We start from the raw sequence: 13537 nt of genomic DNA on the forward strand, positions 1-13537 counted from the left end.
TGCTAAAATGTCACATTTACATTCTTTTGGTCGAGTGAGATGTGTGCGCGCACCTTTAAGGCGATATGCTTCGACTGATAATGCGACGGATATATATAACCTTCACTTGGCTGTAACGTTAAAATCATTGCCACTTGTCAAAATGACACTAAATCGCAGGAGGAAGAGGAATTAGCCGAAATAAAACTGAGAGAAATGTTACTTTTCATTCAGTTGACTAAACGCACACAACATAAGCAAGATGACGGTACGTTTGAACCCAGAACAGGCAAAGTAATAGAAATCGAGTTCAGTTTAAAGGCTGCACTGCCCTCTAGTGTTAAATGAGCAAATCATATGGATCCAAGTGGTCGACATTTTTCATGCATTGCGTCATTTTTTTTTTGTTTCCTTTTTATCTGATGCACTACCTCATTCTGATTGTGAAGTCCATGTTGGGTCACCAGGATATTCCACCTCATGGTACCTTCGAAGGCCTTCTTCCGGGAACGTGACCAGGGAGTGGAAGGTGGGTGGGTCAGTGTGGTGGGAGTGTCAGAGGTCTGGAGCCCTCTGCCCTCCTCGACCTGGTGGGAGAGGGAAAAGGAAGCCATTAACAACCTCCTGTGTGATGGACACATTTATAAATGGCATAAACACGCCCAAATCACACAATGTAACACACTGGTGGTCCAATGACTCAGAAAGTGGTCACGCTTTTACTTATTTGTTTCACATTCCAAATGGGAACTTTGCCATTAGAGAGGCAAACAAGATGACCAAAAAAAAATTATAATTATTTGATTAGAATTTTTTTATTTAAAGCACATTTCCGCTGATGACCACTAGAGGGAAGCATAGTAAAAGGATTCTACATGCCATGCACAGCGTGGTCATAACTGTCTAAATATGCAGACTCTCTCACACACACACACACTTACACACACATTTGGGTACTTTCAAACTTGGACTGTAGTGCATTCTAAAAGAGTCCTTCGAGTTTAAAAGCCTCTAATTTATCCTTCAGAAGACACACTCGCACACCCTGGTGTATCAGGGTTACTTGTGGTAAAGAAGAAACACGAACACACGTGTGCGAACACTGCCCACACACCTGGGAAGGTCAAACTAGGACTGACTCTGTAGTTCCAAATGTGTCCCCTGTAAATATTCTAAAGGGGGACTCAACCCAAAATGCCAAAACTTCCGGTTACCTTGTAAAATGTGTAACAATTTATCTAGCCGACTACTGGCAGACTGCTAGCCGCAACTGGTGTTAGCAGCTAGTGGCTAACAGCTAGCGGCCTTGGCCAGTCGCCCATGGCGCTTAGCCGGAAAGCGCAACCACTAAGTTGGCGCCGGTGTGCAAAAGTGTGTCCGGTAGGCTCTTTTCCTTTTTTTTTTTGTTATTATGCTTACACAATTTATTTTGGAACACATATACCCGCGGCTATTGTCGTACTTTTGGTTTGCTATCATATTTGTCAAACTGCAGCCAAGCATAAAGAATACATTTGACATCACAAGCTTACATTGTTCCTCTTAAGAAAAAAAAAAAAAAAAAAAGGAATGAGGTGCACTCGGCACGGAGACTGAATGTCATTTATATTATGTATACATAAGTAAAACAAAGGGGGGGGGGGGGGTGCACTGAAAGAGGCCTAAGGGTGTTGGGGGTTGTTAAAAGAGCCTTTGATGATGCTGAAATGAAGGCTACGGGTACTTTTACGCACCTGATGCATGGAAAAAAAATATTTTATGAAAAAACATATTTTGATATCAAGTGCCGTACTTATGAATGATTTTATTTCAATCAAAACTGACTGAAAAGAGCTTTACGGGGGCTCAGTGATGGATATAATAGCACGCTTATCTTTATAGGCCCGATGTCCGTGCATGCGTGAGTGTGCACACGCATGCATTGTGCGTGTATATCAAGAAAAGAAGGGGGGGGGGCAAGGGGAGGGGGGTGTTGTCACAGATTAAAAAAAGAGGGGGTGGTATTTGGTGCGGTGGGTGAGCAAAGGGTTCCCAAGGCAACCTGCTGCTGCTACTTGGTCCTTACAAGGTGGCGTCCCCCCCATCTCATCTGGCACACCTGCACGCTGTTTGCTCAGGCCACGCTGATTATTTTCATGATCTCTCGGCACACGGCAGGCTCGGATGCGTCCGACATCCCCTCCGCGCGTCATCCGTTTGTACAGCTGCAATTGAGGTCCGAGAAAAAAGTGGGATGTGCCAAAGAAACACAAAGAATCCGAAAAGCAACAATCACAGAGCCCCGAAATCTACGCCCGGTGGCCTTCGGGCGGTGGATTTGTCGCCATGGGCCTAATTTGGTGAGGTTCGTCAAAGCAAGGGGGGGGGGGGGGGGGGGGGAACTCTGCCGGGGAAGGTTGGAGGGATGGACGCGAGCGGAAAGATCATGAACCCCCCCCCACCTAGGCAGAGTTCAGTGAGTGAACAATTCCTCCAAAAAATTCCTCACTCACCGCGATCCTACGTGGACACCCCCCCCCCCCACACACACACACACACACACACACGCTCACAAAGTGTGTTGGCCACTTTCAGGAGAACAACATGGTTTTTCTCACCAGAGGCAGGATGTTCTCGGCAACGCAGGATATTCTGCGACAGTTTCTATATTTACGGACGGCGACGCTGTTTATGTCCTGAGATAAAATAAGGTGGAGGAAGTTGTACGGCGGAACCTCCCCAACGACTGTCACACTGGACCTCCCTTCAGTGTTTTTTTTTTTTTTTTTTTTCCCAAAAGAAGGAACTCAAAACAAAGAATTATAAGAATTTCTAGTGTTGATTTTTTTTTTTATCCTATATTTTTCCGCCCAAATTGCTATTTTACGCGTCTCTAACATGACTGGCTGGCGCGGGCCATTAGCGGCCCACTACAACTGACCGCCGCCACCAGCCGGCGCGCCGCTGCATTATTAAACAGCCGCACTTGTTTACGCGCGTCCTCCGTATGATATGGACGCACGTGTTGTTTACTCTCCGACCGTCCTCTTCACCCACGGCCCGCTCTCATCCAATGGCGGGGAAAGAAATGAGCACTCTAGTTACGAGCAACAATGGTGGCGTTTAATAGGAGTCGTGGTTGCTAGGCAACGGCCGCTGAATGGACTGGTGTTGGATTACTGATCGTTTCATAATTAATTTGAGATTATGAATAATTGATTGAGAAGTGTTGGGTCATTTACAGTCGTGTGTAAATGGGAACCACTCCGCTGCCCTGACCCATGCGCGCGTGTGTGTGTGTGTGTGTCTCTGTGTGTGTGTGTCTACTAAAGTACAAATTAGAGTGATTGAAACTAAGGGACAATTCAAGAAAACATGCTGAGTGTGAGGGTCGCAAATTTTAGGATGGGTGTGATTTCATACCACTTGTCTTCAAACGATACCAATAATCGAATAATCGATCGATCATCGATACCGGGTACCGATATCACTAGGACATTTGATACACAAAAATGCTATTAACACATTGACAGATGATTGTGAACTTTGCTGATGTGTTAAACCAATTATTGCCAAGGATGATTTAGTCAACATCATATATATTTTTTTTTTTTTTTTTTAAATATCAATGGCTGTTATTGGTACTCAGCCATCCCTAGTTTAAACTCGGTCGCACTCAAATTCCTCTTATTTCTATATATGTGTTTTCTAAATATTTTGACTAATTATTTTGTAATATTTTGATCATTATTGTTTTGATTCTTCTTAAATTGCGCACATATAATAATAATGTTTTGACTTGTGCCATCCCCCAAAAGCAAATCGCTGCCTGATGACTCAATAAACAGTGTCTGGTAAAATAAAATAGACTCAGACTCGCCAGAAGGAATCGTGCCAAATATTCCCCTAATTTCTCTCATTTTTGCGTTATCTTTTTATTTAATATGCGAAGTCTTAAAAAGGACTGTTGCTCGGGACGTTGGCATGGTAACAATGATTGGAGGGTTGAGGGGTGAGAAGAGAAGCGCGCGAGCGAGTGCGCGTTTGGTAAAGAGAGGCAAAAGAAGAGAGGAGGATGTAGGTGAGAGGTAGATGAGCGGCGTGTGGGAGTTGGAGTGGGCCGAAGAGCGAGCGGGGGAGGCGGGGGAGAGAGAGAGAGAGAGAGAGAGAGGATGGCAGTGAGGAAGAGGAGAAGGGGCGAGAGATGGATGGAGCTGAAAAGAAAGCGCCAGAAAAATCATTTCCCAAGAGCACGGAATTTATAGCGCGTGCAACTCGAGTGTGCATTCAAGTCAAATAAAAAAAAAAAAATTAAATTGCAATAATAAAATAGAAATATTTGTATGTCCAAATATGGTCATTTTCATCATGATCCGTTTGTATTTTATGCATTCATAACCAATTAAAAATGTTGCATACAGCTTGAGAACAAACTCGCTAGCACCCTCAAGTGTCCGAGAAATGTAAAACTCACAAAATTCCGAATGGCGGGAGAAGAAGTCATGGAAAGAAATGGACACCGCGCACGTTTGAGCGGGAGACGCATAAAAGGTGGCGAGGGAAGCGAACAAAAAGCGAGCGTTGTCCGTCAATAGAGAACAGAGGAGGCGCTTGAAAGGCGAGGCAGATTAGCGCGGTGTCGTTTTCCCCCTTTAAGACCCGCCGTTGCGCCTTCGTCCGCCACCGCCGTCCCAAATGGCCTCCTGCACACACACACCCTCACATCTATATAAAAAAAACGGGGAAAAAAATTCTACAATTATATCAGGGTAACGATTCCTCGCAACGGAAATTCCAATATCCGTAACCCGGAAGTCTGCAGTAGCGCAAACTCAAGCAGTTCCCGCTCCAATGATTGCGCATGTTTGACTCATCTTTGCAAAATGAAACGTTTTCGGGGGTCTGATGAAAGAAAAGCGAATGGTTGCACCCGTTTACTGACGAGCTTGACAGGACGTAAAACGGCGGACAGTTTAACGGCGCGCCTGCAGTTCGTTGCGTCTGTGTTTGTGTCTCGTGTCGACAACTTTGGCACCTGGGTGTTCCCGCTGATGACCTCGCCGTCTCGACACTTGTCCGAGGGTTAACGTTTTTGACCGCGTGACAACCCAAGCGCCAGGAAGGATGGACCTGAATAAACATGAACCGCGGCGTAACCTCCCAAAAAAAAAAAAAAAGAAAAAAATGGGAGGTAGCCGTTTCTCTTTTTACGGTGTGTTAAATGTTTGGGAATGTTCGTTAGCATTTGTGGCTCATGTAAAGTGGGGGGAGGGGGGGGGGTTACAGGTGCAGGGGGGGTTAGCACCCAGGGGGAGCCATCAGGGACGTGTCCCGGGAAGAGGCATCATGTCACGGCGATAAAAACAACATACACACCCTGTCAAGCGGCAGGAGGGAACTATAAATGGTGAGGGGGGGGGAACAGTGAGGGTTGGCGTTGAAGGAATTGAGAAATGTGAATCAAAGAGAGATGAATACAAAAATAGCTGGTGCCACGTGTTTCACGAGCGTTTTCCAAGAGTTCCTCACATGAGTGTCAACGGAGTTACCAAGCGGTAGGTTTGCAAAATGCACAACATCACGTGCACGTCCGACATTTCCCCAAACATGGTCGGTCATTTACGCTAACGTTTCATATCTTCTCATGTTTCTTGATTCTTTCAAATATTTTTTTTCAAGTTTTTTTAAGTGCATTTTTTTCTCCTTATATTAATTATTTGTTATGAAATATCCTAATATTTTGGGTTTTTTAAAAAATATTTTTAAAAGATGTTCTTTTTTTAAATATTGGTGTAAATTTTGTCGATAAATTTAGATGATTTTCCTAATATTTTTGAATAATAAAAATGTATTTGGATTGAAGCATCTATTAATATCCAGCAAAAATGGACGTCCAGTAGCCATGGCATTGGCTAGCCAGAGGTTGAGCACAACTGTATTTGTTTATGGAGTAAAACATGTTTTTAAAAGAAAACACGGATGCCGGGGGCATTCTGTCCATCACCCCTTATACTTTAAAAATACATCTTATATTTTGCAATTACGCGCCCGTCAACCTTTTGATCTCTCCCCAGCCCATGAAAGAACTCACACCCCTGGTCTCTGTCCCACATGTGTCCCCAGCGAGCTCTGGGATCACGATCAAAGAGTCTTCCGTCTTGCGGGATCAAACGAGGTTGGAATATTTAGTGCTTTATTTGGCGCTGGGGGCAGAGGGTCCCCCTTCGTAAGATGCCACACGGGCGCCCGTAAACAACAAGCAGTGGTCTTAAAAAGAGCCTCGGTCAGGACATGATGATGATCTTTGCTGAAACATGTCATTTGACACCTGAGGCTGCCTTATGGCCCGCTATAAAAGCTCGATTAAGAAGTGGTACAAAACAAACAAGCAAACATTTCATATGAAAAAAGAGCATATGGCAATTGTTTATTGGATGGCTTTGGTTTATAACTGTGATAAAACGCAGACTGAAGTCTATTATGAAAGGACTGAAACAGATGTTTTATGGCCCAAGTGGACAGATAAAGCACAGCAGCGAGTTTTCCACAGAGCAATTAAAGCCCCAATTGACAAATAAAATAGTTTTTCGCCGATATTATTGTAGGAGAAGTTTGTTATCCACGAGGGATTATCAGGCAATATAGAGAATTAATTAGACACACATCACATTTTTAAAATTTGGTGCAATGGAGTCCCACAGGGATGCTATTCGAGTCACCTTGAATGCATGCATGTATAATAACATTAAAACTACAAATAATTTTCATCCTATCAGATTGCTGCCAAATCATGGGTGGAGGTGGTTGCCATGTAAATGACTCACTCACACCGATTCGTGCATCGACGCTCATGTGATCACACAAATGCATCACATCATCCATCAACGCCTTCGTTGGCTTCCCTCGCAACTTTTCTCCCTTCCACTATTATGGCGCAACAGCAGGTGGGATGTGGAGGCGATTTCATAATGTCTATCCTTTAAAAGCACACAATAAAAATAAATGACACATTTCAATTCTTGCACAACGTCCAGCTTGACCAGAGCAGGCGTAAACCGCTTCTGGCAACAAGTGGGGGGTGTTTGGCGAGCAATCGTAAGGGACGCCTCCACGTCGGGCTCTCCGTCTCCAGCTGCTTGCTCAGCCTTGCAGCCCAAGTGTGAATATTCATTAAGTCGGCCCCGACAAGCATTGGCCTCGCCAGTATTTGTATTGCGGGGCTGCGGGGATCCCATAAAAGCGCTCCCGGTTCCGTTTATTGCTCGCATATATGGAATGTGTTTATCAATGTGTCCCTTCTGAGGGCTACATCATATCCTCGCGCATGTTGCTTCAATTAAATGCGGGATGTTGGCTCGGCTCATCAGGAGTGTTCTCAAAACCAACTCAAAGCCCACATTAAGCTCCGCGCCCATCCCTTGCTGACCCGGACTAATTAGCTTTCTTCATCGGGAAAGCTTTGGATGGCACGGAGATGCTGAGCAGCCTCGACATCCCGATCCAGCGAACAGCAGGAGGCCTGCTTCCTGCCGACAGCTCCAACAGCAACAAATCACTAGTTTGAAGCCTGGAACGATCGCGAGCTCCTTCCCTGGTGGTATTCGGAGTTAGCAAAGGGCTTTGATTATCCGCTATGTTTTGCTAGTCAAACAGAGACCCCTGACTGGGCAGGAGGAGATTGGGCGCAGATGCTTCTACTTGCAAATTAAAGTAGATGAAATCATGACAGCTGCTTGATAAAAGGGCCCAGTTGGCCTGCAACAAACCAGGCCCCGCCCCTTAAAGGCACCCGTCAAAAACACAGACATTAAAAAACTGAAAATAATGCACCTATTGTAGAGTGTGAGACGGGTGCAAACTATTTTTATTTTAAAAAAATAGTTACATTTAAAAAATTACTTTTTATGTTGCGTCAATGTGTTTTTTTTTTGCCGATTTCAGGCAAGTGTCGTGACGTTTCAGGGCACACCGTGCTGTGTTGTGTTGTGTTGCTATGCCGGCTGCACATCTAACCCCAGGGTACAATTTCACACCATTGTGTCCGACCCGGGCCGGTAGCGCTGTTTATTCTCGAGGGCATCATGGGAATGCCTTTTCCACCAATGAATGAGCGACGGCTGATGATTTAAACATACTTCCTTCGTGCTGGCGATTTACGGCATGGGAAGTGGCTGGGTTTTTTTTTGTGTTTATCATTTTCCATTCACTGCACCAAAGATGTAAGGAAAGCTTTTGAGTACCCCCCCCAACCTGAAACATATGCCTCACCTACTTAGATTTACGTGGCGTGAACGCCGTATTTAGCAGGTGTTTAGCGTTCGATGTTATTTTTTTTTTGTGTGATTGTTTACGCCGCACCATCAAGGTTGTTATTTTACTTCAAGTCAACATCATTAAAGTAAAACTGCAATGCATCAGAGCAAAAGCTCTTTCCAAGATTTTGCACCTGATGTTCCTAATGCAGTTATAAACCACTGGCAACCACAGGAATAAACATTTTATTATGTTACATTCTCGGTTATTTCAAATGTGAACTCTCAATTTGAGTATTTTGAATGTATTTATGAATTGATTCATATTTATTAATCATAGTACGATTATATAATAATTTTCTAGAACGGCGGTACAAGTACTGTATGTGGGCTCCCTCTAGTGGTAAGTGAACGAATCACTGAATTAAATGTCACATAATACAGCGGTTTAATTTGTTTTTTTTAATCCAGCAAATGATGTTAAATTCAGTTGTATTTTTTTTTTTTAAGACAATAGATTTGCGTTCAGTCATTTATATTTTCTACAATTATTATTGAATTTTCATGTGAAATACAAGCACTTTTTTCCTATGTATAATGTATGTATTATTATTATTAGTATTTTTTCATTATTTATTTGCTCAATATATTTTACCTTAAAATGAATTCTACTAAAATAAAATGTGTTTAATTTATACCATCCCCAAAAGAAAAAAGGTTTTCTCACCCAATTTTCCACACCGCACACACGCCCGGTTGGCTTCACTCGTCTGATGTTACCCAGCTGGCCGCCGCCGCCGCCGGATACCCGACGCCGCCGCTGACGGATGTACAAGTGCAACGTGACAGCTCCCTCCTTTCATTCGACATCCGCCCGATTTCATCTGGACACACACCGATAAAAGCGACTGAGTTACACGCGCGCGCTTCCACTCGCTGCAAACATGCATCCTTCATGCATACTTTTATTGGAGCTTCTTTGTCAGGAGAGGCATTCTGGGAGTGTTCCCGATCACTTTCGTACTTGGCATCAAGTATTAATCGTGACTAAACCTGCCGGTCAAGCTCCATTAGGGAGAATACTTGCTTATTTTACAGCCGTGGAAAGTCACACTTTGTTATACGCCATTTATTATTTGAAAAAAAGGCTAGTTGCTTTTTTTCCAACTTCTGCGAATGACAAAACGGCGCAATAAAAAGTATCTGTCCCAATCACTACCGGCCGAGTTAAAAAAAAGAATGAATCTTTGACGTCTTTATCCGTCAATGGCAGTAAACGAGTTAAGTACAGAGAGCGCCAAGGACTTCGTCTACCGCTGTTTATTTTCATCCCAACGACAAGGAAACAAATCCCTTGCCGCGCATCCTAGAAGCGGGGTGCTTTTGTTGCGGAGGCCAAGCAGTAGAGTGGTTTCGGGGGGGTGCCCACCCACCACCTGCTCAACTTCGCACATTATGTCACACCTTAGCCCCCCCCCCCCTCCCCCACCACATCTCATGCCATTCCGCAATAATTACTCCGCCACCAGTTTGGATGCCATCAAACTGAGCGCAGCAGGGGGCTGCTTGGTTTCGGGGGAGCCCGGCTGTTGCCATGGCCACCATCACTCAGCAGACTTGGGAAGCGAGACGGCGTTGAGGTCTGTGATTGGCTACGGCAGGATTTTGACCAACGGATACTGTTGTTATGCAAGTGCGGCATCAGAATAGGCACATTCTTCCATACTGGCCAAGTTGTCAGCAGAAAAGCCGAAATTGGTATTCCTTCGCTCAGTTGCAATTTATTCAACCACAAATTGAAATGTAATATGCGAGCATACTGTATTGGGTAAATTGGTGATTGGACCCCATTTGTCATTTCTTTCAATGGGTGGACTTAAAGAATGCGAACACACGCAATGAACATGAACTCATTTACTACCAGCTGAGTTTAAAAAAAAAAAAAAGTGAATCTTTGACGTCTTTAGCCGTCAATGGTATTAAATGAGTTCAATGTCAAAAGACGCAAGCAACTGCTCCCCCCAAACAAATTCAGAGGAGCCAACATTGTCCTTGACTGCCTCCCTGACTCAGCGAACTGGTTAAGACCCCCTTTGGCCCAAAATAGTCACAGAAAAGCTCTATCAGAACCATCAAAGGAGGAGAGGAACATTTCAATCGTTAAGCACAAACACGCTGCGCTGTTCAGATACCAGAACCAAACTAATGTGAAACGGAACTCACGAGGCACTTTTATCCACAGGACACGCAGATACTGTACTGGAGGGGGCCACGTTGGGGCAGAGGGGGGGGGGGTCACTAATGGGGACCAGAAGTCCGCCTCGTACGTGATGCTCGCCAGAGGGACCAGACGGCTGATGACTGGTCTGAAATGGGGGTTAGTGCGGGAGGGTTTCGGACGGGGCTCCTTAATGGTTCGCTCTAATCGTACAATAACGCGTCCACTTTTATCTACCGGCGTGAAAATAGCCAAATGGGCACCAAGTTTGCGGATGTGCCTCAACACGGCAACATCTGCGAGCCATTCACTTAAAAGAAAAATGCTTGATTCACCAAAGCAGGATTTAAAGGGATTTATCATGCATTCCTTGTTTGAAGTGTTAAGTCAAGAGCCGAAACGATAAGAGAATAGCCAAAAATCTCCGTTTGATACGTTTTAATATCACAGTTGGTAAATGCAAAAAAAATAGAATGTTTCCAAAATTTCCCTCAAATGAAAAGCAACTCAAGAAATATTACGGATACAACTGTCAACATCGAATTAAACAGAACAATGACTGCTGAAAAAAAAAACCGTTTCATTTTTATACGGCTTCCGCGTTGAATGTGATTACAACGCACCGAGTGAAGTGTCCTGCAAGTGCGCACGACGGCAAACACGACAGCTCCTGAACTTTTGCCCCCGTCCTGTGAATTATCCGGTGGCGCTAATTGATTCGGACGTGAACCGTACGAGGTGATGTGTGGCAGACGTATGGTGATGAACGCGGCCTGGGCTGGCTAGCGAGGAGGACATTAGCAAAGCAAACAGCGGCGAGGGCAGCGACCAACAAGGGACCGCCTTATCGGGGGGGGGGGGGGCCTCGTAACTCATGCTCAATTAGCGTGTGCCGACATAGTCACCTCTGTGTTTATTGTGTATTTATACGTGAAAAAAAAAAATAAATAAAAAGTGTGCATTACTCAGCCTTGACATGGCAGCCTGTGACTGACAGGTGTGGGCAAACTACGGCCCGGGGGCCACATGCGGCCCATTAAACCTTTTAATCCGGCCCGCTAAAATTGAAAAAAAACCCGCAAGACTTCCAAAATCTGTTCCGCTTCTCCTCACATGGGCCGCGGGACGGCAAAGAATGTGAATTAGACATTTGCAATTTATTTATTTGTCTCGGCCCGGCAAAAGTGAGTGTTCACCGTGTTTAAATAACTAATTTGGATTTTAATGAGCTGTCGTCGTCGTATTCAGCGACCCGGCGCCGACCCCGTGAACGTGCACTTGACGTGCACGTTGGCACACAGTTGCCGTTCTGACGTCCATTGTGGCCTCCTCTGTCATTACGTCTGCACAAACAATGGCCCGAATGAGCGCTGCCACCCGAAACACGTCCCCCCCCCCCCCGCCTGTTCCAAAAGGCCGGCCAGAGCCAACGAGAGAACAACTCTAGCTGTAAATCATACGGCGAGCCGCCAAATAAAGTTCACTTCCACACTCAGACGCTCGAAATGCAGCCACGGTGGGCGAATCGTGGCGAGTGAAAAAGCGACCCGTGTCGTTCGGGACTTTTGCCGTGACCTCACCATGAGGTCCCACGTTGTACTAAATTCAGATTATTTTTAAGAACACGAATGAATGATTTCATACACATGTTACAGAGCTACAACAGATTAATGAATTTATTTCAACAGGGAAAACTCATTTGGAATGTGCGCAAATTGAGTTAAGAGCATGGTCCCGGAATAAATTCAACCAAAATAAACCGAGGTACCGCCGGGCTTCATGAGGTAAATTAGCTGTATCGAATAAAAAATTATTATTTTTTTTTTTTTAATTAATTAATTAATTAATTAATCATTTTTTTTTAATGTATATATTTATTTATTTTATTTTTGGAGGTAGAAACTGTAAATGTATCAGCAGTAGGCTTGGGCAGCGATTTGGCAAAACAGCCCTTAAAAAGTATGGAATTAAATAAAAAAAAACAAAAAAAAAACAACTCTAGTTTACAGTAAGTACGTTTGTACAAATGTGTAGGCGGCACGCCCATCCCCGGGGGTAAGCACAACACAAACGCAGCAATTTCTTACTATTATTACGAGCAGGTGTTTTGCAAACACTTTGCACGAGCAGGTGCATCCGTTAGCGTAAGAAGGGCGCCACCGGCATCATGAACACCAAACATGGACAATAAAGAAAAAAATAAAATAAAAACTGGGATCTGTGTCATGCACGCACGCACGCGTGACTTAGCATCATCGTTCGTAAAATGTTTTGTATAACACATCGATAAATTGAATTAAATCGCTTTAGTTTGACATTTCATGCCGTGTCACACTTATACAATTTAATTATTCCTTTGCGTAAGCAAAAGTCGTGTCGTAATGTTTCATTTCCAGAGGGGATGCTATTAAATGACCTTGAGGAAGCAACAAAGAACATCTCGGCTGCCAAGGCAACGCTCAAGTGGAACAATGTGGATCTCTTGAGAGTCAAACTTGCAAAACACACAAACACGCACACACTGAAATGTGCCGCGTTTTCATTTCATTTCATTTGACTCGGCGTGTCACTTAAGCTAGCCAAGCGGCCGAGTGGACGCGTCGCCTAACACGTGTCACGTTTCACCTTCTCGGTCGGGGTCGGACACAGGTACCCCCGCTTCTAAACATCATGGTGGGTGTATGATGGAAGAAAAAAAAAAAAGTGGGGTTTAAAAGGTCCTCGGGGAAGGAGAGGCAAACGTTTAGAACGATTTCCTTCGCGGAAGAATATTAACCCTCAAAGGCACGTAATTCCTCAAGTCTGCAGGATCAAACGATGTCGGAAAAAAAAAAAAAAAACACCTGAACATCTCAAAAAGAGTTCCATGTGTGATTCTGCTTTTTTTTTTTTTTTTTTTTTTTACAATGTGAAGCACTTCAAGAAGGCTGGGAAAGGTCCATGGAAGTCCACTCCGTCATTATTGTCTGCATGTGCGGCCACCCCATTGTGCCCACTAGCCCCCCACCCCCCTCCCTTAATGGCTTCAACAGAAGGAGAACCACTTGAAATAAAAAAAATTTAAAAAAAGTTTCCGGCCGAGGAGAGAGGCATCGGTGAGCTCACTAAA

At 44.4% G+C, this 13537-nt stretch overlaps 1 long non-coding RNA gene across 1 annotated transcript in view; it reads right to left on the minus strand.

Moving 5' to 3' along the window:
- Positions 1 to 384: 384 nt before the first annotated feature.
- The window catches only part of LOC148316415 (uncharacterized), a 51903-nt gene continuing 38750 nt past the window's right edge, over positions 385 to 13537 (minus strand). The window contains exons 3-4 of the long non-coding RNA XR_015840176.1: positions 8938 to 9094; positions 385 to 566 (exon numbers count right to left, since the gene is read on the minus strand). This is a non-coding gene — a long non-coding RNA (uncharacterized LOC148316415). The remainder of the gene's footprint in view (positions 567 to 8937; positions 9095 to 13537) is intronic.

The sequence above is a fragment of the Idiotropiscis lumnitzeri genome, chromosome 21 (assembly GCF_059441095.1).
Source record: "Idiotropiscis lumnitzeri isolate Australia: NSW breed Sydney's pygmy pipehorse chromosome 21, RoL_Ilum_1.0, whole genome shotgun sequence".
Classification (NCBI taxonomy): Eukaryota; Metazoa; Chordata; class Actinopteri; order Syngnathiformes; family Syngnathidae; genus Idiotropiscis; species Idiotropiscis lumnitzeri.